Below are 26,390 nucleotides of genomic sequence, written 5' to 3'. Positions count from 1 at the left end.
GGAGGGGGAAAAAATACAAGAACTCTGCCTCACCATAGACAAAATGATTTAATTAAATTAAAAGGTCAAAGTTCAGAAACAAGAATATAAAATAATTAGAAACCAAGTTGTATAATTATCTGATTTTAGGCTGTGAAGGATTTATGACCAAGTTCAAACACAAAACAATAAAAAATTTGATACATTTATTATACAAGATATGAAATTTATTATATAAGATATAAAATGCTTTCATTATCATTAAGAAAATGTTGAACTACCTAAAAGAAGAAACAAAATATCAAGAGAGATAATTCACACATACAAAATAGATTATTTATTAGGCAAAGTATGTATTAAATTTTGTATCCTTATAATAATGAAAGACATTTTTAAAGAAAATTGGCAAAATTCGCAAAATAGTTTTAAAATGTTACTAAATCCATAAGGTAAATGATAATCTCATTGTTGGGTTTATATGTAAGAAAAATCTCTCAGAAATGAGGTTTGCCAATGTACATTATTATAACTTCACATTATTTAACATTGTAATAATCTCATTTAAAAATATTCAAAGATGTAGAAAAATTATATATAGAAACGAATACTATTAAAAACTATAAACAACCACAGCATAGAAATTTTTCCTGACATAAAACATGTTTTAAGGGAAAGGTTAAGGAAATTATTTCAACACATATTAAGTGGGGAAACATGATTCTAAATCAGTATATAAAGTACATTTCTAATTTTGTCTAAAATATTATATATTCAAGCACACAATTCATTAGCATAGAAAAAATCTAGAGAGGAAGTACGTTAAAATAATAACAGTTCCTCCGTGTGGTGCCCTTTTATTTTTCACCCTATCCTTGTTTAAGTTCCTATAATGAACATTCATTACTTTTAAAATGGTGTGTGTGTATGTGTGTGTATTAATGTTATACTCATTAAAAATTGAGATTTTTTTTAAGGGGCAGTGCTCTTTAAAACAATAAATCATGTCGTCTTTATCTTCAATTTATGTAAATTTTGGTCAAGTTTCCAAGTTTGCTGTGATGACACTGTCTTTTAATTGTTTCACCTTTTATGTGATTTTTTATGCTACTCTAATTTATAGAAATAATTTCTCCCAGTGTCTAAGGTTCAGAACATCAGTGATCTTTGAAGCTCTCTCCACTTAGTTTCATCCTATGATTTCAGTTATTATTTTCCTTTGAATTGTTTATGCCTTTTGTTGAAATCCTGCTGCCATCACACTAAAGTAGAGATTTTTGCACCCTCAAGCCTAGAATAATTTGGGAACTTCCAGAACTTGTCTAATGTCCTTTATAATATCTTTCAAACCACAATGAAAGCTAGCTAGCATCTACTAAATATTATTAAAATGCGGCTATGGTTCTGTTGCTCTGAATAAAATCTTTAATATATAGGTTCTGTATCTTTACTGGTATATACATACATATATACATACATACATACATACATACATGTTTATGCCTCTTGGTTGATCACTTTGATAATGAGAAAAACAATGTATGATTTTTTGTCCTTTTTTGAATATGTGTCATATAAAATGAGAGTCTTATTAATATAAAAATCTGTGGTTGTGCAAGGAATTAAAAACAACTGAATGAATCCTTTTGGTGAAGCAGGTAACTTTCAACACTGATACTTTGGTAATTCTCAAAGAAACCTTCCAAGGGAGTCTGGAAACAGAAATCAAAACATTCAACATTTACTCTATTGTCCTGTGTAAATTATGAAAGAAGGAAAGATTGATATTATAATTTTCATGATTAGTTTCAGAAACATTATCACAATTGTGACTATTTTGATATGAACTAGACTTAGTTGGGGAAGATTTCTCAAAGATGCTATCCTACATCGTTTACCTATAAATACATATGGTATAATAAATGGCAGTTTCATTTTATTTCTTAGACTATAGCATAGTGAACATTAGAACATTAGAAGCAAGTTATTAGGTATTTATTTGGGTATTTGTACTACAGAACCCATTCTTGAGATGATCATTTTTTCTCATATTCAATAGTACATTTCAATGAAGCAGGGCATTCTGTAGTGTTAGGAGAGAGTATGCAGTTGTTCACACTGTTTTTATTCATTCTATTTTCATCTTCAAGTATACTTAAAACCAATATACGCTATTTAACGGCCCTTGGCCAATAAAGAAGACAGAAGAGTGGTTGTTATCTATGCACCATCCTGCTCTCTGTGGATCTGTGATTATGTTCTAGGCACTGACGCTTGGCGAAGAAAGATGGAGTGCTGGGAATACATCCATCTCTATTTCTAAGAGACCTTTAGCTTGTGGCTGACTAGTGCAGAAGTATGAAAGAGCAGCTCCTTTGCCTAGAACCAAGAGAAAGTTGGAGCTCTTTCAGAGATCATTTATATCTTGAAGACCCCTGTGGTATTGGCTAAAACTTGAGACTGCTTGAAATCACACCATTGCTTGTCCTTTCCCCCAATTTCTGATTTTGTTTCCTTCATTCCCTTTCCAGTGTCTCTGGGGAACACTTCCTTTAATAAAACACTCATTCACCCATGACTACTAGCTTTAAGATTTGCTTCTAGGAAACTCACCTAGTCATGTAGTTGATTAGTGAGAGACAAGTTTGGAACAGGACACTCAGATGTAGTCCTTGAACCAAGGTAGCAGCGGCACCTTGGAGGTCAGTAAAATGCAAATTCTGTGACTATACCCCAGACCCAATGAATAAAATATCTAGGATATATATGCAAGAAATTTGTGCCTTAAGAAATTTTTCCAATGATTTTTATACATCTTTAAGAACCACTTGTCAATGTATTTCCTAACTCCTAATCTAAATTTCGTTAACATTATTGTGTCTCTCCTCCTAGTGTCTTATGTCTATCTTTCTCTCATTTTTTTTGCCTCCCTTCCCCCTTTCCTCCTTTCCTCCCATTCATCCATCTATCTCTATAGCATCTGTCATTTATAATTTATCATTTTCTAGCTAGCAAGGCAAATAAGTAAATAAAGCTCTCTGTATGTATTTCCCTTTTCCTCTACCCATATCATAGGCTTGCCGATAACCTCAAAAAGTTTTCTTACCTTCATGAAGAGGAAAGAAGAATGATCAAAAATTCCATCCCTGTATTACTAAACAAATGATGAATAGTTTAGAGCACAAGTGCCAATTACTTACTAGTTATTCTCTTTTTTTCTTTAAAAATCAAAACAATTCAAATGAGGTATAGAAAGAAATGAAGTCATCTTCTAAAATTATTTCGTCATAACAATTTTATGAAAAACATTGTTTTACCCAATGATGAATAAATAAAGTTACTGGTAATTAGTATTAGATTGATCATATTTAGTTATTTGGCATTCACATACAATAGGTATAGTATCTTACAAACTTGCTATGTGCTAGATACAATCCTATAACACAGGAATTATCTCATCAATTCTTGCAGTAACCTGATGTCATAGGAACTATTATCATACTCATTTACAAAAGAAAATGCTCAAGTTGTGAGGGAGTAAATAAATCCCAAATTGTTTACTTTTATGCAAATTTCTACTGGCCTGTATATTTCTAGAAAGAAAACTTCAGACATGACCAATTTATGTATACTTTATTTTATTTAATTTTTTAACTTTTTAAAAATTAAGTTTATTGAGAGAGCATTTGTTAATACAATTATATAATTTTCAGGTGTACATTATCATTTGACATTTGTATATTTTATTGTGTGTTTACCACCCAAAGTTCAGTTTCCTTCAGCTACCATATATTTGACCCCCTTTACCCAACCTAAATCCCCCTCCTCTCCCTCTCCTTACCCTCTGGTAACCACTAGTCTATAGTCCATGTCCATGGGTCTCTGTGTGGCCTGTTCATTTGTTGCTTTTAGATTTATATCGCACATATAAGTGATATCATGTGATTTTCAACTTTTTCTAACTTATTTAACTTAGCATGATTATCTCAAGGGCCATTCATGTTGTTGCAAATGGCAGTATTTTATTTCTTCTTATGGCTGAGTAATAGTCCATTGTATATATGTACCACAGCTTCTTTAGCCAATCATCTATCATAGGACATTTTGGTTACTTCCACATCCTGGCCTCTGTGAATAATGCTGCTATGAACATTGGTGTGCAAATATCTTTTTGGATATGGGTTTTCAAGTCTTTGGGGTAAATACTCAGCAGACGGATTGCTGGATCATATGGTAGGTCAATTCTGTTTTTTGAGGAACCTCCATATTTTTTTCCATAGTGGCTGTACCAATTTGCAGTTCCATCAGGAGTGTATGAGGGTTCCTTTTTCTCTGCATCCTCTCCAACATTTGTTATTACTTGTCCTGTTGATTATAGCTATTCTAACAGGTGTGAGATGGTATCTCATTCTGGTATTGATTTGCATTTCTCTAATAGTTAATGATGCTGAACATTTTTAAAAATATTTGTTGGCCATTTGTATGTCCTCTAGGGAGAAGAGTCTGTTCAGGTCATCTGCCCATTTTTTGATTGAATCATTTCTTTTTGTAGTTGTTATTGAGTCATATGAGTTCTTTGTATACTTTGGATATTAGGCCCTTATTGGAAGCATTGCTTACAAATATATTTTCCCATTCAGATGGTTGTCTCTGTACCTTGATGCTTTATTTTGTTGAACAGAAGCTTTTTAGTTTGATGTAGTCCTATTCATTTATTTTTGTTTTTACTTCCCTTACTTTTGAGGTGAAAGTCATAAAATCCTCTTTAAGTTCAAGATTCTTGAGTTTCATTTCTATGTTTTCTTCTATGTGATTTTTTTTTTCTTTCCTTTTCTCATTTTGTTTCAAGTGAGCTGATCCCTTTTAGTGTTTTCCGTAGTGCAGGCCTCGTAGTGGAGAATTTCCTCAATTTTTGTATGCCTAGAAAGGTCTGAATTTCTCCTTCATATCTAAAGGAGAGCTTAGCTGGATGCACTATTCTAGGCTGGTAGTTCCTTTCACTTAATAGTTTAAATATTTGATTCCATTCCTTTCTGGCTTGTAAGGTTTGCACTGAGAAGTTCGAGGATAATCTAATGGGTTTTCCTTTATAAATTACCATTTTCTTCTTCCTGGCTGCCTTGAGAATTCTGTCTTTGTTGTTGATTTTTGATAACTTTAATACACTGTGTTTGATGAAGGCCTTTTTGGGTTGAAATAATTGGGTGTTCTGTTGACTTCCTGAATTCCAAGCTCCAGCTCATTATTTAAATTTGGGAAATTCTTGTCCATTATTTGTTTGAAAATGCTTTCTAGTCCCTGTTCCTTTTCCTCACCTTCAATAATGCCCATTATTCTTATGTTTCTTCTCCTGATGGTATCAATTAGTTCTTGTATTTCTCTTTCATTATTTTTCATTCTTCCATTTCTCTCTCCTTCCTTCTGACTTATTTCTAGATTTCTGCCTTCAATATGACTGATCCTTTCCTTCATTTGGTAGACTCTATTTTCCAAGCTTGCTATTTCTTTTTTTACCTCTTGCAGTGTGTTTATCTCCATAAGATCTATTCTGTTCTTTTTGAGGGTTTCATTCTCCTTACTTTGCTCATGTAGGTGTTTTTTTCGGTTCCTGAAATTGTTGATGTGACTCATTTCGGAACTCACTGAGTTTTTTCAGAAGTACCATCCTGAATTCTCTGTCATTTAAGTTGCATATTTCTATATCTGTAAGCTTATTTTCTGGAGATTTTTCCCTTTCTTTCTGAGATGTCTTTTCATCTTGCTTATTCATGGTGTTTATTGGATTATTTCTCTCCCTGAGCATTAATGGAAATATATTCTGCTTTTTTTCCAGAAAGAAGATTTATTATATAAAGGTCTCTATTTAGCTTCCTGCAAAGAAGGCACTTTTCTTTTGGTTTCCAGTAGGTAGCGTCTAAGCCTCTTGGATCCCTGCTTTATATAAAGCCTTAAAAATGTCTTTTGATATTCTGATAGATATTTAATCATGCTCGCTACCCTCAGTTTCAGTTCATATCAATGTTCACAACAGTCTTGGCAGTGTTTGCTCAGATTCCCCTGGGGCTCTGCAGTGATCAATCTCGGAGGGTATGGGGGGAAGGGCCTTCTGGGTTAGGGGTTGAGAGCTGAAGATCAGCCTCAGTTTTGCAACTGCCGGTAGTAAAAATTAACTTTGTTTTTCTGTCGTCCCACTTCTCTACTTTTTGCCCTGATGACTAGGCCCTGCTGCTGGCTGCGTGTAATTCACAACTTTCCCAGACAGGGCTGTTCAAGGAAATCACCTGCCTTCTCCTCTCCCTTTCCTCCTACAGAGAGCTCCAACAGCTGCAAGGGGTAGCTTCTTTCTTTCTCCCGGTCTAGTGCCCGACACCTGGGGTTCTGACCTGTGGTAGCTCTTATGCACAGATCCCACGCTCAGATGTGTTGGTGTATAGTTTGGGTATTTGTTGTTAAGTTTTAGATGTTCAGCTTATTGTTGTTTTAAAGAGAGTGATCTTGGTACATCTCTCACTCCACCATGTTTCTCCCAGATTCCTTTGTGTATCCTTTAAAAATTTATTTATAGCGTTAAAGAACTTATATTAAAACTTCAAAAAGATTTTTAAATCTAGGAAAAGTGAGTATAAACCACATTTGGCAGAATATATAGGCTAGAATCTTTCTCTTTCTTTTTTTTTTTTTTTTAGTTTGAGGGGTAATTTGCTCTGTCTCATAACTAATATACTTTAAGTCTATAATAAGTTAAGAAAATCAAACTGGAAACCAGAATACCAAAGTGGATGGATTGTTCAATGGATTATCTATCTACATATATGTGCATATGTGTATATGCACACATGCAAGTTTACATGTATGTTGCCTAAATATACAAATATATTTGCATAAATACAGGTACACAAAGTGTACACATAAATGTATAAGTAATAAATGATAAAATTATACTTACTATCAGTAGGAGTTAATTTTTCAATATTATATTAGAATAGGTAAACAAATTTGGTTTAAAAATTAAACTTTATTCTTAGACCAAAACAAACTTCAAAAGATAAAAAGAAATAGTAAAATTATATAATAGAATAAAATATAAATATTTATATTCTTTCATCATGTTATTATTATCTCTATACATACAATTCAGAAAAAAATACATGTATAAAGATGTTCACTGTAGTTTGTATTAAATAAAGAAAATGTCAAAACTATCCGAATAACTAAAAAAAAGGAATGGGCTCTATATGTTATGATTTAGCCATAAAACTGAAAACTAGTTTTTAGCATGGCATTGTAGAGTTTATAAACATGAAAAAAATGTTTAAAATATACTCTGAAGAGCAAAGAATATATACATCTTATATTTTGCAGCAAATAAAGAAAATAATGCCTTGAAAAATATGCATTAGAAATTGACATCTATTAACTCAAGGTGCCAAAATGTAGTGATCTTTAAGCCCTTTAGTTTTAATTTTTGCATTTTCTAATGACAAAACCTATATATTGAGACATAAATAAAAGTATTTTTAAAAGAAAAGTGTTCAAATTCCATTGTTTTACATGTGTGTTGTACTGGTATTTAAAATTTTTTTAATCTACATTTAACATTGCTTAACTGTTGTACAATTTAAATTCATGGAATAAAATTAGTTATACATTTTAATTACTTAAAACTATTCATAAGAACATATGTGTAAAATTAATTAGATCTACTTGTTTTGATTGGTTTAATGTTACCAATTAGGTTTCTTGCTAAAAATCTTGCAATTAGTCTCCTAGTCTGTATGGTCCTGTTTGTTTTTCTATCAGTCAACTTTCACTGAAAAGGAATTTATAATAACTTGCACTAAAGAACAATAAAAAAAACAACTCTTTTCTTCTTAACACCCTTGAGTTTCCAAGCCAATTTGCAATAAAATCTTACTTTTGTTTGGAAGATAGAATTATTGTGAGGCTTAAGGGATCCTATACTGTCACATTTAAATCAGAAACTCATGTAAAATATAGCTCTATCTATCAAGAACAAACCTGTCTGTCCTCAAATGTAAACACCTAGAACAACGAGAACATCTGATTATAACTTCATTCCAAACAATTTCCTGGGATAGTCAGTATGTTGAATTAAGTGGGTCATGCCTAGAATTAATTGCAATTCCTGGAGTTGACAAAATGATCCAAGGGTGCTGAAGATCACTTAATAATTGCCAGAGTAATCTGCTTTCAATGTGTTAAATCACTGGGGGAGAGCTTGGATTTATTCTTCATTACAGTCAAATGTAGCCAACTAATACATTTTTCTCTGGCCATCTGGTGACTTTACATCAAATCAGTAATATGACTTTACTCCTAAAATCCAATTATTATTCAAACATTGGTAGAGAGAACTAAACAAATAGCTTAAACTGTTATTCCATAAAATGGAAGCTGATGTCAAGCTCAGCACCAAGAGAAGAGTGAACGGCTTCTCATGAATGCTAAATGGAGGGAAAGAAAAGTTTGCCTTGTAATAATAGAATCTTCCCTTGTCACCGATTGATGCCAATGTGATTCAGTAGGAATTATGACATGCTTATGCACCTCGATCCTTCATTTCTCATTTTAACTTATAATGTCATGTATTTCAAACATGCGATGAAGATGACTTCATTAATAAAATCATACAAAATGAAGCAAGGAGTTTACTCAGAGAAATGCAGACAAGAAATATCAACTGTTCCTCAAAGCATTTTTTAGTAATCATTGCAGTCAGGAGGCTTTTAACAACTTTTTGGTCATAGACCTTCTGAAGTTCCCATAAGCTTATAATGGAACTGAAGAAGTCCCATCAGGTAGTGATGTAGCTGTCTTAATATCATAATGAGATGTTTTACACGTGTGTTTGTGGCAAAGCTGGTGTGACAAACCTGCTCTCCCAAGTCATGTAAAAGTACAGCACAAATTTTATGTGTAGTACAATACACTTGATAATGATAATAAAGGACTATATTATTGGTTTATGTATTTACTATATTTTTATTGTTATTTTAAAGTATACTCTTTAGAGTATACCACCTATATGTAAATATATTTTTTAAAAAGTTTACCACAAGATAGTGTTCCCTGTAACACCAGCAGCAGCCTCACATATCTGATGTTTACAGTCACTTGATTGCATCGTTTTCTCCTATGCTTGATTTAATTGTTGTTTTATACAGTAACATGCTCTCCAGGCACGTAGCCGAGGAGCAACAGGCTATACATATAGCTTCGGTGTGTAGCAGGCTGTAACATCTAGATTTGTGTAAGTGCACTCTGTGATGTCCACATGACAAAACTGTGTAATGACATATACCCCAGAACGTATCCCGTTATGTGATACATGACAGTATTTTGTTTTAAAAATATTTATACAAACAAATTACACACACCCACACACATGCACAATCATGAAAGAATTCCTTAGTTCTATATACATATTTTCCATGTTTTTTTCTTACTGTTGCCGTTTAATGGTAGTGTGATCTTTTTGCTCCTAATTTGCTTGATTCCTGCATCCTCATGACATAGGTGAACCACCAAGTAGCTATTGATTACACATAAACATATACATATCAAGGTTTGTCACTCTTTCACAAAAGTGTACTATTTTTTACATCTTGTTCTTATCATTCAAATGTATCTCAGAGAAATGCTTCCAAATCATTTGTTTACTTCTGTTTATTTTTTAATGTTCTATGGTACGGAGGTACCATAATAATGTCATTAGCCATCCTGCTACTATGGGAATTCAATTTGTTCATGTTTTTTACCATTATACTGTAAAACATAGTTCAATAGTCCTATTTATATCATTAAATATTGTTATTTACTTAGAAATATCTTATCAAAGAAGATGTGTATTTCTGAATTTTATGGATTTGAGCTACTTGATTTCAGAATGCACTGTAACAACATATATTTTTACCAGTAAAGGTTTTGTTTGGTTGTTTACCTTTTAAATTTTATTCAGTATTATGCTTAAAGTGCTATTTCACTATGGTGAAGTAATTTTATAAACACCATATTCCTGAGTACTGGTGAGTCTGAACAACTTTTATATTTTTTGAATATTTTATAATTATTAATTCTCTGCTTACTGGTGGAAATAAGCTTGTTCAACTCTATTATTTATACCTTTAACTTGTGTATAGTATTTCTACAAAATTTTAAATTATCTTTATACTCAAATATATCTTTATTTCTTTCATAATTTTAAATTTCAGATTTTTTTTACTTAGTGATGGATTCTACATATAATTTCAAAGAACTCAAAGAAATTTTTAAAAACATTGAAATATTTATTTACTTCAATTTATTATCTTTTTTCAAATTCTTCTAAATTTAATCTCTGACATCTTGACATAATCAAGTTCGCTATGGGAAAAATTTTAGTTCTTGGAGTTAAATTAAGATTCATATTGTTGAAGAGTATGAACTCTTCTAGGGAAATAATTGGAATTTATTACTTCATGTGGTGTAAATGAATGTAATTATACATTCTTCTAGACAGTTTGTTGTCTGTCATTATAACAATAATTAATTTATAATCTGTTATTCATTTACTGAGTTGTGATAACACAACTTTTGAAACTTATGTTCCTGTATGTATTGAAATTTTAATTTTATTAATTTCTTATTCTACTGCAATGTTTTTCAATTTCCGTAGAGATTTTATTGTTGAAATTTATAGATTTTATAATATCTGGTGAAGATATCCCCTCTTTGCATTTTCTTTAGCAAAAATATCTTTTTTAATGTATTTATTCTTTCTTATAAACCTTGAAGTCATCGTATCTTATTTCTACTCCCATTGTCCCACCACGGCAATAACAAAAACGTCAGTAATAACAAGTGTCACATGTGGTTGCTTTCATAATTATTTTAAATGTATGGTAAATTTGGGGGAAATAAGCCTTTGGTTAAGAATATAGTATCACTTTCCATTTCTTTACATTCTATTTATATACTTCAGAAAGGGAATTAGAAGTTTTTTCACCATTTCTTTTGGCTATTTTTATAAAATTTATTCATAAGTACTTTCTAGGTGTTTTTGTAGTTGTGAATGGAAGATTTTTTAAAATAATCTTTTAAATTTTCATCTGCTTTCACAGGTAAATATTGCTGGAATAGAGAAGAGCTAGGAATATACACACACACACACACACACACACACACACACATACATATATATGTATATATATTTTTTAGTGTATTTGCCTTGTTTACAACCAACATACAAAATTCTATCATTAATTTTAATAGCTTTTCTCTAGACTCTAATATCAGTGCAACCAGGGCATTATCTCTACTTTTCTGATGTTATTTTCTTTTCCATTGCATTTACTAGATCCTCAAAAGTACTGTTGATTTAAAATATAAAGCTATCCAGTATCCCTGTCCACCTTCTCATATTACTGGAAATGCTTTTAGTGGTTTGACATTTATAATTGTATTTGCTGTCAGTTTTAATAGTCTTCTCTTTTTGTTTCCTTTAGAGTTTTTATTTTAAGTGGCTGCTGTACTTTATCAAATGCCTTTTCATTTAATTTTCTCATTAATTTGTGGATGTAAGATTATATTGATAGTTTTTTTTTATTATCTAACTACCTCTGCATTCATGTAATGAGTTCTACTTAAACATAATCTTTTCTATATTAATGTCTTCCATTTGTTATTATTTTTGTATAGTTTTTGTAACTATGTTCTTAAATTTTATTTGACCTATAGTTTATCTGTGTTTATTTCAAAGTATAGTTTTGTTGAATTTATTTTAAGATGTATATAAGCAAAAGAATCAAACAAATTATAATCTCACGAACAGAAATAACAACTTTTAAAATGTTGTTTTTTTATTTTCCAATATATATATTCTTTAAAATTTGACATTTTGCTTTGATAACTTTTAGTTATATTTCACTTAACATTATATATGTTTCTACAATTTTATTTTAGGATCTGCATTGGGTTTCACTATGATTTTATGAAAGTTTTTAAGCTCTTCCTTTTTATTGGAATTTATTTGTATTTTTTCAATTTTTCTCATGTATAATACTGTTAAACTTAATTTCCAGGTCAAAAAGTATGTTCATTTGAACACTTAGATAGGTTGTGTCTATTTTCAGACCCCAGGTAGTATATGAGAGAGCCCTATTATTTATAACTCTAGCAGTAAAAGAGGTTATACATGTGTTTGTGTGTATTCTGCATTTTGTTACCTGTCTTATTTTTTAAATTTATTCATTCATATATTTAACAAATATTTATTAAGTATTAGATAAAAGACACTGTTTAAGCATCATTCACTATGCATAAATAGATGTAGAAGTAAATAGATGTAATTATGTGTAGATATAGATATAATCTTATATGATGACTTGATCATATTTCAGACCAATGCTACCAAAATGATGTGTTTTTCAAAATGACGTAGTTCACAAACACAACATAATTGAGATAAGCATTTAAAAGTGTTTATAGCAATATAATGGAATAATTTAATGTCTGTTGAATTTTAATATAAAGGAGGGCTTATATATATATTTTTTAAATTTAATTTTTTGCAATTCATTATATTTTATAAAATGGTATTCATGACTGATTAAAAAATACACTAATCTTTCACCACAGATAGTCTGAGAAACATTATTTTAGTAAATTACATATTTTTCCTTTCATAGTTATAGAATACCACATTAAAATAAATAACAAAAAAACACATAAAAGTAAATTTACATAAAAGTAATATAAATAAATCAATTGTGTCCCATAGCCAAAAATAACTTCTATTAATATTTTGATAAAAACGTTGTTCAGGATCCTGGGAGAAAATACCTGGTAATTAAAACGAGGTGATTAAAGAGAGAATTTAACAAATAGAAGACTTATAAAGGCTATCATTTTTTTTTTTTCCGATCTGAATGGGAGATACTGGTTAATGAAAATCTGTGAAACTATAGCTTTAGAGTTTAAACACTTGCCGTAAGTTATGGCCTCTGGTCAAGGCACATAACCACTATCAAATCACAGCCCACAAGGAGAAACCCGAAGGATAAACATTTTCAGTCTCCTCCTGCCTTTCCACCTCTGTCAGTGCCTTATACTGGCCAAACCAACTGGAAGCCAGAGTGCAAGGAAGCCTATTGATGTAGTCCCAGCATAGGGGGAAGAGAGTCAAGAGTAAGGTATACATAGCCTAATATACATGATTTGTATTATTTAAAGTAGTGTACAAATTAAGAAATACCACATAAATATTATTTAGAAAATATTGTCAAGTTGTCCTTACATTCTGCAACTAATTTTTCAAAATCTTTTATAGTGATTATTTCCTTTTAAATAAATATATTTTTCATCATTATTTCATCGACCATTTATATTATTATTTAATCGAAACTATTATTAATTATTTACATTCGATTGAATTTCTCAATGTTATAAGGAATGCTTTAATTGAAAACCCCACAGCCATATTTTTGTCTACATCAATGATTATTTAATGTGATTTTCACAAGTAGATCCTCTAGTTTTCTGAGAAATTTTAAGTCTTATTATAATTATTCCAAAGAATATTGTACAAATTTAAAGTTTCTACCAACAGTATATAGGAGTGTCTATTTTCCACATCCCAGTTACCTATGTTCACCTGAAAGTACATAGACTCCTTCCCACACACACATTTGCATTAGTGCATTTGCACAGATTTTACTTTTATCTGTCATTTTGTTGGGCACATATACTTTCTCATGCTTCTTTATATTTCATAGCAAAATAAAACAACTTCATGTCACTAGCCATTTGTATAATAGTTCCTTATGAATTTATGAATTGTATTAATATGGTTTTACCCATTTTTTACTTGGGTATTAATTTCTAAAAATTAATTGTCAAAAGCTCTTCATAAATTAGTGTTAATTAAAACCTTTTATATAATTATGTGCATTGTAAAATTTTCCCTCAGGGATAATCTGCATCTGTTTTTTGCATTGATTTATCACAAATGCTTTAATTTTTTAAAATCCGTATTTTCTAATATAATTTCTGCCCTTGCATTATCTTGAAAAACATATAACTAAACAAATTTTCTCAAATTATTTAATTTTTTTTCATTTATTTTCAGTAAAACTGACTTGTTTTTGGTTTACCACTCTAAGAATTTTAACACATAGTTAAATCCATGTAATGAGCACCATATTTGGGATATAGAACAGGTCCATCACCTCACCTAGGACTACTCCTTTATACTCAAACTCTCTCCTATGCCTAACCCCTAGCAATCACTGATCTCTTCTCTGTTCCTTAGAGTTTGCCATTTCCAGAATATCATATAAAAGATTGATATATTATGTAACATTTTGTAAATGGCATAATACCTTTCCAATTCATACAGGTTATGTGTAACTATGGTTCATTGCTTTTTATTGGTGGATAGTATTTTATTGTACAAAAGTAGCACAGTTTGTTTATACACTCATCCTGAATTCTTTTCAGGTTTTATAATTATTAATGGAATCTCTATAAACTTAAGTACAAGTTTTGTGTGACTGTAAGATTTCATTCCTTTAGAGAAAATACCTAGAAATGAGATCGCGAATTCATATGGCAAATGTATATTTAACATTAAAAGAAACTGCCAAATTCTTTTCCTGAGTAACCATCATTTGGCATCCTCACCAGCAATGTTAGAGCACTTCAATTGCTGTATAGCCTCACCAGCAAATGGTACTCAGAGTTTTGTTGTTGCTGTTCTTGTTTCATTCTAGTGTTTGTATAGTGGTATCTCATTATATTTTAATTTTCATAACCCTAGGAAGTTGAACATCTTTCAATGTGCTTATCAGCCAACTGGATATCTTCTTTGATGAGGTGTTTAATAACCCCCCCCCGCCTTTTTTTTTTTTTTTTTTTTTTTTTTGCCTACTAGGATGTTTTTTCTTACTGTTGAGTTTTAAGAGTTCTTTGTATATTTTGGATACAAGCCCTTTTTGGATGTATATTTGAAATATTTTGCCTTTTCTTTGTTTATTCCTACCACTTTATAAGAAAAAATAACTTTAATAAGTATCAGTTTGCCATTTTAAATATATATTTTTATATTCTCTGTCTTCCATTTTAACCGTATGATTACACAATTTATATTTACTGTGGTCAGTGATATGTGTGAAGTTTATTTTTATTTTCTCTTTTTGTTGTTTTTGTTTTTCAGTTTTTTTCTTTTTTAAAGTCATTTATGTATTTTTATTTCATTTTAGGTTTTTTTTAGTGTTTTAATTGTATATATATATGTTATATATATATATATATTTTTTTTAATATTACCTCTAGAGTGTTCTGTCTTTAATTAGCAGTTTTATTGTGTTATTCCTTGGCAAGGATTTCTTTGACTTAACCCTATTTAGTATCATCTGAGCCTCTTAAGTTTATGAATTCATCACTTTCATGCAGTTCGTATGTTTAAATTTATTTTTTTTCTGCACCATTCTCAACTTTTCTTCTGGTACCACAAAAACACAAATTTTAAACTTTTGGTATTGTCCCATAAGTCTCTAAGGCTCTGTATTTACTTTTTTCCTCAATCTTTTTTCTCCTTATCATTCAGATTGGATAATTAATTTCTGTTAATATAACTTTGTTTCCTTATATTTTCCTGTATAATTCCAATTTTTTAAAATAAAGCCTACTCAGGTATTTTTAGTTCTAAAACTTCTATTTCTGAGTGACAGAAACACAATGATCTAGCCAAAGAAAAATAAAAGATGTATTGACTTTTGTTACTTCAAATAATGGCAAGAAGAACTGGCTTCAGCAATGACTGGATGGATACAAGGCTCAAATTCAGTCTTTCTTTCTACATCTCTCATATTTGTTTTCCTCTCAATACCAGCTTCAAACTCTCTTACTATAAAAGAGTTTTAGTCATATCCAGTACAACTGTATCAGTTTCTTAACAAGGGAGCAGGAGTGTTATTTTTAATCGAGTTTGGAAAAGGTACTAATGACCCAGTTTGAATCATCTGCCCATTCTTAAGATTCTAATTGTGGCTATTGGCATAGGATGCCAAGTTTGAATCAGCCTGGGGCATATGCTACATGTGTGTCCACAGAGAAAAGCTTGTTAACAGAAGCAGAGAGAATAGAATCAGTGGGTGTGGAAAACAATCAAATAACGCTAGGTAAGTGACTGTTATGTTTTCATTTATTAAGTTACTGTTCTGCAACAGATATTCCATTATACAATTTTATATACATTATTTCTCAAAATAACCTTTATCTTTCAAATTACTTTCATTTCTTCCCAATGAAGCATCTGACATAATCAGATTAAATAACTTGTTGAAAATCCAACAGTTATAAGCAACAAAATAGAGATTTGAATTTCTATCTGAATTCATAACTACTGCACTTTCCACGACACTAGGGTTTCTCAGATTTGGCACTACTGACATTCTGTGAGGGATCAGTCTCTGTTGGGAAAACTATCTTGAGCTTTGTAGGATGTTCAGCAGCATCCCTGGCCTCTCTCCACCAGCAGCAATTCCTGACTACACAGTTGTGACAGCCCAAAATATCTCCAGACATTTCCAAAAGACCTCTGGTAAAATTAAAAATTAAAAAAAAAAAAATATCCCTGTTGAGAACCATTGCACCACACAACTCATTCCCAAAATGTTTCATCTGCACATAAATCCTTTATGATGTTCCATGGAAAAGAAACTCTTCTTTTCTCCATAAACAAAAACATATTTAAAAAGCTCTATATATTCTATAACTTCATGGTAAAGTACATTGTGTAGTACGTTGGAATAGCAAACTGTGCTGAGGAAACCTGCAGTCATAAAACCTGTCCAAATTTTATTTAACTTAAATATTGTCTTCATTCTGAAACAGCCATTAACTGACATAGAACGTTTGTGATATTTTATCCATCGTGATAACAGTTCTTTTGCATATTCTATTAAGCTCTTTACAACCTTTCACAAACTATTATTCTCTATAAGGAACTTTTCCAACTCAAACTTGGAAAAGTTCCTCTTGTCTATACAAACTTTTTTCTCTTTCCATAAATGTCCTTCTCCTTTACCCTGCCTGGTAAACTTCTATTCATGTCTAAAAGGCATCTAAAAGAGTCATTACTCAATATTAACTCCTTAGACTTCCCTACAAACAATTTTATCTTAGCGGCCTCTCAGCATTTAACCCAAATTATCAAGTGGCATTCATCTTTTTATGTTTATTCAGCAGATATTTATTGAGTATCTTCTCTTGTGTTGAACAACAGCCTATGTGGTTCTTATCCTCATAGGGTGGTAGAGGAGAAAAAGTTAAAATGTAATCATCAACAAAAATGTGATAAACATTGATCTAGAGGAATTATGGATTGTTCTATATAATCATAGCAGCTGAAAAAAATCTATGATAAAATAAAGTCTTACATAGAGAAGCAGCATCTCAGTCAAAAATTCAAAGCTAAACAGAGTCCAACAGAAAACAAGGGGTGGAGATGAAGAGAAGCATCCTGGACAGAATGAAAATGTAAACAAAGGCTCAGAGGCAAAAAGGAACATATTTCATTGTTGGAGCTACTACAACAACAAAAAACCTAGGAGGACCTAATCATATATTTTCAGCATAAGAGGAATCTAGTACAGGTGGGGATATATTTTCTCTACCTGGTTATGTTAAGCTAGATATTAAGGATTATGTCCTTATCTTCACGTCTGCCCCTGTGACTAGGAGAATGCCTGACTCATGTTATCACTCAAGAAATATTTTTGAGTAAATGGACCCTTATATTCCTGATAATCCACGGGATAGTAAGAGATATACACTGTACACCACTGTGCCCATGGAGGATTTCATTTCACTGGCAGAACACCTAAAATTGGAATTGCAAAATGCTTTATATCAGGGTTTTACACTACTTAAATGTTCTCTGACTCAGAGGTATTTTATGAGGTTGTATGATATGCACTGCTAAATTTCCTCTCTACACAGTTACCAAGTACCAAGTAACTTTTTATTTTTAAATCTTACTTTGAAATGTAAATCATGCTCCCTGAGCAAGGTCCATATTTTTATTCTATTAAGCAACTTGTAGTGTCAAATGCCTGAAAAAATATGAAATCATGAGTTATAGAGGCCAACTTAAAATAACTTCTGATGCTCAATAAATGATAAATCAAGAGAATACAAACATAGTGGCACTATAAATTCTTTTATTCCTACAATAACTTGTATTTCTGTCTCGTACTTTTATCTTTACGATTTTTTTTCTCAAGTATAAATAAGCACTCATTTTCTATATATGACAGTGAAAGTGTTTAAAATGTCAACAATCTATGTAGAGTTTTATTGTGATTAATTTAGTGTTATTTCAGAAGTTAAATATATGTTTCATTCCTTGAATGTGAATACAAAACTTTCAGTAAGGACTTGACAATGTTCCACGTACTGTACTAAACTCATTAGATGTATTAATTCATATAATTTTTATAGTAGTCTTATATGGTAGATTTTTTTATGATCCTAATTTCATAATAAAAAGATACTAATTTAGAATGGTTCTTTTCCCCAAGATCTGTGAATAATGTAAATAATTAATTTTTATACCCTCTGACTCCAAAGTCACGGTCTTAACCACTTCTATGCTACCTCCTCTAGCAGTGCATGGCTAAGGGTGTATTTAAAATGTATATCTAGTGAATAGATATTTTAGTGAAACAAAATAGAGGTACTCCCTGGCATCTTTCTTTTTGAATGTGCACTAATAATGTGTTATCAATTTCTTAAAAATTTATCAAAATGTGGCACATCACATTTCATATGGAATCTGGTTTATACTAACCTTCCTTTCAATCCGTGTAAATTTATATTCAGAATATAGATTTATAGCCTTTAAGAGTTTGCTCATTTTGGTCACAGTTATCAATATGTATTATTCTAGTTAGGGAATGAAATAATATTCATTGGAGAAAATAAAAGCAAGTGATGGTTACGAATACCCAAGCTTTCTGTGACAGCTTTTCCCCTGCTTATGAGCCTACTCTTTTCCTTCACTTGTGGCACTATCCTCAGCCTCTGAGAGATGAGATGTTGCTCTGTCCTTCTCTTCCATCCAGTCTCTATATATCTGTCCCTGACCCATTACTTTGGAGAGGTGGAAGCAACATAATTCAGTGGGAGTTTTTAAGGAGTAAGTGTCTGGAAACCTTAATAATTAGATATGTGGTCCTGACTACTACATTTATTCTCGAGTTGTGTTTTCCTCATTTTTAATTCAGGGCACTAATACATATATTGCCAATAGACAAGGCTTATTTAGTTTTCCTCTTAACAAATATTTATCGAGCACCTGCTACATGGCCATGCTAGCCTTATGGAATTACATGGGGAAGAAAGATACTAAACAAATAAATAAATGTATAACATCATATCGGGCTTATTCCATAAGCCAGGAATAAAAAAAGAGAAGGATAGAGAGGTAAGAGGATACTTTAGATAGGACTGACAAAGAAGATTTTTCTGAGGAGTTGACATTTAAATGAGACAAATGAAATGATGGAACGAGACACAGCTTTCTGAGTTGTGAAGTGCTATGTTAATTTTTGATCATGTTAATTTAATTCTCTTCAAATTTATTCAGAGTGTGGGTCTCAGAGGATGGAAACAGGCCAGTGTCTTGAATAATGAGATAGGTAAGGCAGAGAACAATGATAGGATGAGCAATACCCGTCAGAAACATCTAGTTCATCCAGTCATGTGCACTAGGCTCTCTTATGCCTTTAAATAGTTGTGGTACTTATATGATATCTCTTTGAGTATGAAAATAATTGAGTTCTTGTAAGTTGATGGCATAAATAAATTTTGGCATGCCATATTATTTCACAAAGCCATTTCAAGGCAGTGATTATTAGTTAGATGTTAATTATCCCTTAAGTGGCTATACCCTATTAGGAATATGAAATGCATATGTACAATATCCTTGCAGTCACAGAAGTTTTCTATATCTTTCCCTTAAGATGAGTGACTTAAAAAATTAGACTAAATTCAAATTCTTTGAACTTCAATTATGACTACGTTGACACATGGCAGTTGTTTTTTTTTTTTGACCTAGATGTAAAAGTAAAGTTTTTGTAAGAGGATTTATTTAGTCTAGACAAATAGCTTGAAAACTAGTTTAAGTTTTAAAGCAAAGAGGGTGAATGTACATAGCCTTGGTAACAGCTGCAGGCAGTGACTTATTATGAGAGATCCTTGGCTGTAGCAAGGTTTAAGAATGACTGACTTTAATGACTTCTAATACACTGATGACAAAAAAAGAAAACAAAACAAGAACACATATTCTAAAACTATTAATTTTAGGAAAGATAATTACATAAAAGTAATCTTTAAAATATTTTGCGGAAAGTAATTCGAAGGTACTCTTGAAAGTATGCCAATATATCTTAAAAGAAATTTTAGAAAATGTTACAGTTTTGATAAAACTTATTTATGAGCTAACTATTGAAGGACCAAGGTTCTCAAAGGATATGATGAGAGAGTGCATTTTTTTTTCCTTTTTGGAAATAATTTTACAAAAGCACAGCAAAATCACTAGAGTAGGGTCAGCAAATTACTACTAGCAGAACAAATACATCCCTCTGCCTGTTTTTTTTTTTTTTTAAGTAAAATTTTATTGGAACTCAGCCACACCCATTCATTTATGTATTGTCTAAAGCTGCTATTGTGCTACATCAGCAGAACAGAGTAGTTTTGGCAGAGATTCTATAGTTCCAAACTTTAAGAGTAGGCCTGTACTATTATTGTCCCTTATCCCACTGCCCCAGTCATAGAGATTGTCCACTGAAAGACATGTAAACCAAATAGGGCCAAAAAATCTCCCCTGGAATTGGCATGTAAACCCTGGGAGATGGATTTTTTATTTCCCTGCCGAGGCTTCTAAACCTGTATAAAGGAAAGAATACATGTGTGAAGTAAGAAAGAATAATCTCTACATGAAGAAGGCAAAGTAGAAAGAGAACCACTGAGAGAGAGAATAAGAGGAAACAAGATAAAAGTATTGCTAGAGTCCTGAGTTAGATCTCTAGTTGTCTTTGCATCTTTCGATTCATCCACCAATTGTATTTTGCCTTTCAAATAACATAAACTATTGTTTTAAAAATGGATTATCACCACTTTCCAGAGAGTCTTAATAAATATGAACATATAGAGAAACATTGAATTGAGTCACACTGCTTTATTTCTATAATGGATAAAGTACCATTTTGATATTTTGACAATTTAATCATTTCTATTTCCTATAATATAAAAAGCATTATGAAATGCTGGGCTTTGAAATCGATTCTACAATTGAAAAGAATTAAACACCTGAAACTTCCTATATTTTATTTTTTCAAATAAGTTTTACTCAGAGAAAGTTCAGAACAGGAATTTGTCAATAGCATAGATGAGTATAAAAGAAGAAGAAGAAAAAGAAAACATCCATTATACATTTGCCTAAAGATAACATCTATAAAATGTTGTCATAATTCATTCACAAATATATATACAATATACATACATGTACATATAAAATAGAAACCAGATTATAAATATGTATTTTTAAATTTTAATTTTACTTCGCATGCTGAAGGAATTTTCTTACATTGTTAAAATCTCTGTAAACATGGTTTTGGCAGCTTATCACTTATTTTTCTTCATTTAGCACAGGATGAAACTTTTTGAAGGGTCACTTCTTTTCCCACTTAACAAAATATAAACAACAAATAATATTTTAAATATCATTATTCTGATTGCAATCAGCACTATTGAATAAAGCACTATTAATTAGATACATGTCAGCTCATTCTGTGGGTAGTTTGCAAGTCATTTGAACCATGTGGGCACAAGTTTAAGAAAACTTGGTTACTTATTAAATAACAACAGCTCCCAAACTTGCACTAAATGCCTAGTTTATACCTAGCAAGTAGTCTCCCCACCTACAGCCCTACCCCTTCAGATCATCCTCCTCCAAGTGACATTTACCAAGTGACATGTCTAAAATAGAGATCTGAGCCAGTCACCCTATCATTCAAGGGTTCAACCAAATCAAGTCTTGTTGCCTAGAGGGGACGAAGTGATTGTATAATCTAACTCTGCCTTCTTTGCACCTCTTGTCTCTCCTCTCAGACTGCAGTAAAGCCCAGGTCACACTGGCTCCATTCTCCAGGTTCCCGACTATTCCTTGCCTAAATAAATCCACAATTTTTGGCTAAATAGGATTATTCAGTTTATTCTTATAAAAATTCAATTATTTCCTACTCTTCTAACACCTTCACCCCACCTGATCAAGCCACCTGGTAAAGTCCTATATGTTCCTCAAGACCCAAAACAAATGCATACCCCTTCAGTGAAACTTATTTGTTCTCCACCTCACATTACAATAAGAGATATTCTCTCCACTTCCCTCCCACATATTTCTGTGCATCCTACTGTGAGGACACCTATGGTCCATGCACCACATTTGTTGGAATGTCTGACACCCTCACTAACCTGAGCACCCTCAGCAGAGGGGTGGTGATTTCTGCAGTTTTGGAACTTCAGTGCAAACACAGCACAGGGAGCCCTCCCTGGCTTCATTTTTTTCCTTAGCACATAGCATTGTTAAACATAGTACAGTTTTTACTGGTACTTTTTTTTTTAATTGCTAGTCACTCCTTATCAAATGTAAACTCCCTGAAGATAAAATTTTGTTTTCATTGTGTTCACACCAGCATTCCCTACCTAGGAGAATTCCCAGCCCAGCTCATATTAAGTACTCACTCAAATAACTATTGAATAAAAAGCTATATTTGATTAGAAAGTCAGAGGGCCCAGAAATAAAGGTACAATTTATATGAGCAATGTTTTGGTTAGGTGGGCTGAATTCTGTAAAGTTACACAAAACTGAATGTATTATAACCAGTCAGTAGCACACCACGGATGCTTCTTGATGAGCGGTGGCTATCCTAAGGTTAGTCTTATCCGGGTACAAGCTTCTTAGCCATGCTAAACCCAGTGGAAAATATACTGTCGGTGTCAACCTTTAGTAGCCCATCTCATCTGAGGTTCACAAAATCCTGGTTATTCTCTAAATTTTTCAAGTGAAGAAACTCATTTCAGAAACATTGAAAGAACCAGGTCAAGATTCTCAGGTAGCATCAGACCATTTGACTTTTTACCATCTCGGCCCTCAAGAGATCTCTGCTTCAAGCGATTCTCTATCTAGAGCATGTGCAGGGCCTTTTGAGATATCAGGGCTGAGGTATAGAAGTCATTTGTCAGCTTATTTCAATTTATGTGCCTATCGTGCAGCCTGAAATCTCTAAGTAGGAATAAATCACCTGCTGAGTTCTGTGGAGAGTCCTGTGTAACTTCTCCCAACGACAGCCCTTGTAAACCGTAGATCATAGCTCGCTGCACTCTCCCCCAGGGCTTCACATTTCGCTTATGAATGAATAATATATTTGAGAAGTTATAGTTTTAGAAACTGTCATTGTAAAGCTCCAATTCTTACATCCTCAAACTGTGGCTGAAGATGTTCTCATGGAATAGTTGTGATCAGTGAAAAAAAAGAGGGTGCGAGAATGAGGGAGAAAAGGGAAGAAGGAAAGAGAGAAGAGAAAGATGACACTCCCATTGCTGGAAATTTCCCTTTTCAACTATACAGTTATAAAAATGTCAACCCAAACAGCAAGCTTCAGGATTCTCCGTGGAAAAATCGGTGAACTCTCTGGCAACAGTCACATCTGAGACAGACGAGGTTGCTATGACTGCTGCAGCATATGTGACAGGAGTTTGCAGAGAGCCAGTATTCAGACCTAATAGCATCAGCCTTCACCTACACCTTTGAGCTCACTTGGACTGTAAATTTAACTTAATCTCTGGTCATTTCAAGCAGGCTGTGGAGTTAATGGATAAAACTTATTTGCTGAAACTAACTTTTATTACCAAATTTAAGAGGTCACCAAGGCTTTAGCACAATATATAATAAGAAATGCAATGTCATGTCTCTTAATGCATGTATTTTGATAAAAGGCAAATTCTGGATATAAATCTATGCAATGAGAAATCCACCAGGTATGTTTTCTTTCCTTGTATTTTTTCACCTGTCTTCTTTGTTTCCTTTCTTCCCTCTTCTTTATGTCTTTCCTGTGATTGCCCAGCCTTCCTCCTCCCTTTTAAAATCCCCTCTACTTTTATCTCCTTACCACTTCCTCCTTTCCTTTACTGTTTTCATTCTAGTTGCATTCTTATTTTTCTTTATTTCATTTTTCCCCTTTTTACTAATATTCACTTGCATTTTGCTTCAACTTTTCCATCTACACATCATCTTTGAAATAATTTTTGAAGGGGATAACCACATGAATATTACTGGGCTCCCTCTATTTCCCTAAAAAATACATTATAGAGAAGCTAGTTCTGCCTATAATTAGACAGGGGAAAAATAGAAGTCAAAAGATGACATCAGTCCAAAATGTTGTAATTACATAGGAGAATAAGGGATCCCTCAACTCTTCTCTCCTTTATTCCTATTAACCACCTAATTTAAAACCTATAATTCTTCCTTTCTTTCCTTTACCTATAGAGAATTTAAATTACTTTTTTCAAATACAAAATGTACCATGACTAAGGAACAGTTTTACATAACTGTCTTTATTATACATCGGCAAATAGCTCATCATTGTTACTGATGTGTTACTAATTGTCCTGGGGAAAAAAACAAAAACAAAAATCTACACTCACCTAAGTGGTGTGCAATATTGGGAGCTGTAGGAGTTGAGTCTTGAAATTATATATATAAACAATTTGTATCACATTCTCAGATTACTCCATCATTTTTTAATCTTTTATGATTTTTATATTTTGTACATTATGATTAATCCTGTTATTTGGTTCACACAGTGTTACCTTTTAGTGTTACAATATATATATAATAGTTTAATATATATAATTAGCTTGCTTGCTATCCTTACATCCAAATGATGGGAGAGCCTACATTAAATTTAGGGAGAAAATCTTTCCGCTACTCCCTTACTGTGTTCACCTTAGAGGAGAAAACTGCAGATTAAAAAAATGAAACAAACCTTGTTTTTGCCAAAAGCATGTCTTGCCCCAGAGATATCTCAGACCCAAGTTTAGGAAACATTTTATATTCTGAAATTAAAACAGATATGGGAGAGAAATAGAAGCTCATAAGCAAAATCAGTGAAAAAAAAATTTGTCAAATGATAGTCTCAAACTTACATGTAGTAAGCATGATATTTTTGTGACAAGATGGTAACCCAGAAAGAGTAACTAGTCCAGAAGGATAAAATATAGTATCCTTTATTCCATTGGCTGGAAATAAGGTTGAATTCTGTAGATCTAATTCATAGGAGAGATGGGAAGAGGAGTGAACTGTTTTGATGATTAAAAGGTAAACGATAAGCAGTTTAAACATAACCCACAATAATTCTACTACCAGAATCAACCCCAGATAAAGCTGATTCATTGCTTAGGAAAAAAATCCTTTTGCACTAATTTTACCAGAACAAAGAGCTGAAACCTCCACAAATAGTTGACATCGCCTTAAAAAGAATGTCCTCACCACAACAAACCAAAAGGGTAAAATTTTCGAACCTCAACAGGAAAAGTGCCTTCAGAGAAGTGAAGCAAATGGACCATTGGTAATTCCAAATTGTTGAGGGGGACCTTGACCCTTATTAAAAAGCAAAAATCGAATAGGGTAAATTTGAAGACCTAACTAGATTTATCAAGCATCCATGAATCAGCAGCATTCCATCTAGTAGGTAGAGATGCTCGGAGAAGCTATACAGTATAGAAAGCTTTTATAGGCAGAAACTGTGCAGAACAATAAAGCTATCAGCAAAATTAAAAAATAAAAATAAAAAAGGATTTTTTTATGCCAGGTGATTTATCTTAGGGGAAGGCTGGGGTCTTATAAGGCAGATTGTCTCAGACTCTTTTGGGTGATGTATAGGGCCCACATGACAGATTACCTTTCTGGTATTGACCAGAAAATTCCAGGCTAGTCAATTAAGATTACATTCCTGGAGAAGCCTTAAATGGTCAGGTATTAAGTATAGGTTTAGTATTATGGGCTTTAGCACAAGTGACTCCATTCTGAACCTGTGGTTTCCTCTTTAACACCCTATTCTGATGCTATTCTTTCTCTTATCCCCATGCTCATTTACTTTTTATTACATCAATACAATCTAATTTTATCCTTGTTCCTGAGGTCCAGAGCCATCTATGGAGTAACAACTTGACATCTCTATGCGGTTGGCTCATATGGGTCTTGATCCTAATATGATCCAAAATGAACTCACGTCTGTAATCTCCATAACTAGCTCTATCTTCAGTGCAAGAAAAAGTTGCATTAGTCAGAA

At 32.2% G+C, this 26,390-nt stretch overlaps 1 protein-coding gene across 1 annotated transcript in view; it reads left to right on the top strand.

The window, feature by feature from the left end:
• The window catches only part of LRRTM4 (leucine rich repeat transmembrane neuronal 4), a 636,794-nt gene that overhangs the window by 150,449 nt on the left and 459,955 nt on the right, over positions 1-26,390 (top strand). The gene's annotated exons all lie outside the window — the stretch shown is intronic.

This window comes from Rousettus aegyptiacus, unplaced genomic scaffold, assembly GCF_014176215.1.
Source record: "Rousettus aegyptiacus isolate mRouAeg1 unplaced genomic scaffold, mRouAeg1.p scaffold_m13_p_7, whole genome shotgun sequence".
Lineage (NCBI taxonomy): Eukaryota > Metazoa > Chordata > Mammalia > Chiroptera > Pteropodidae > Rousettus > Rousettus aegyptiacus.
The sequence above is the reverse complement of the archived record's forward strand: the minus strand, read 5'-3'. Positions and strand labels throughout refer to the sequence as shown.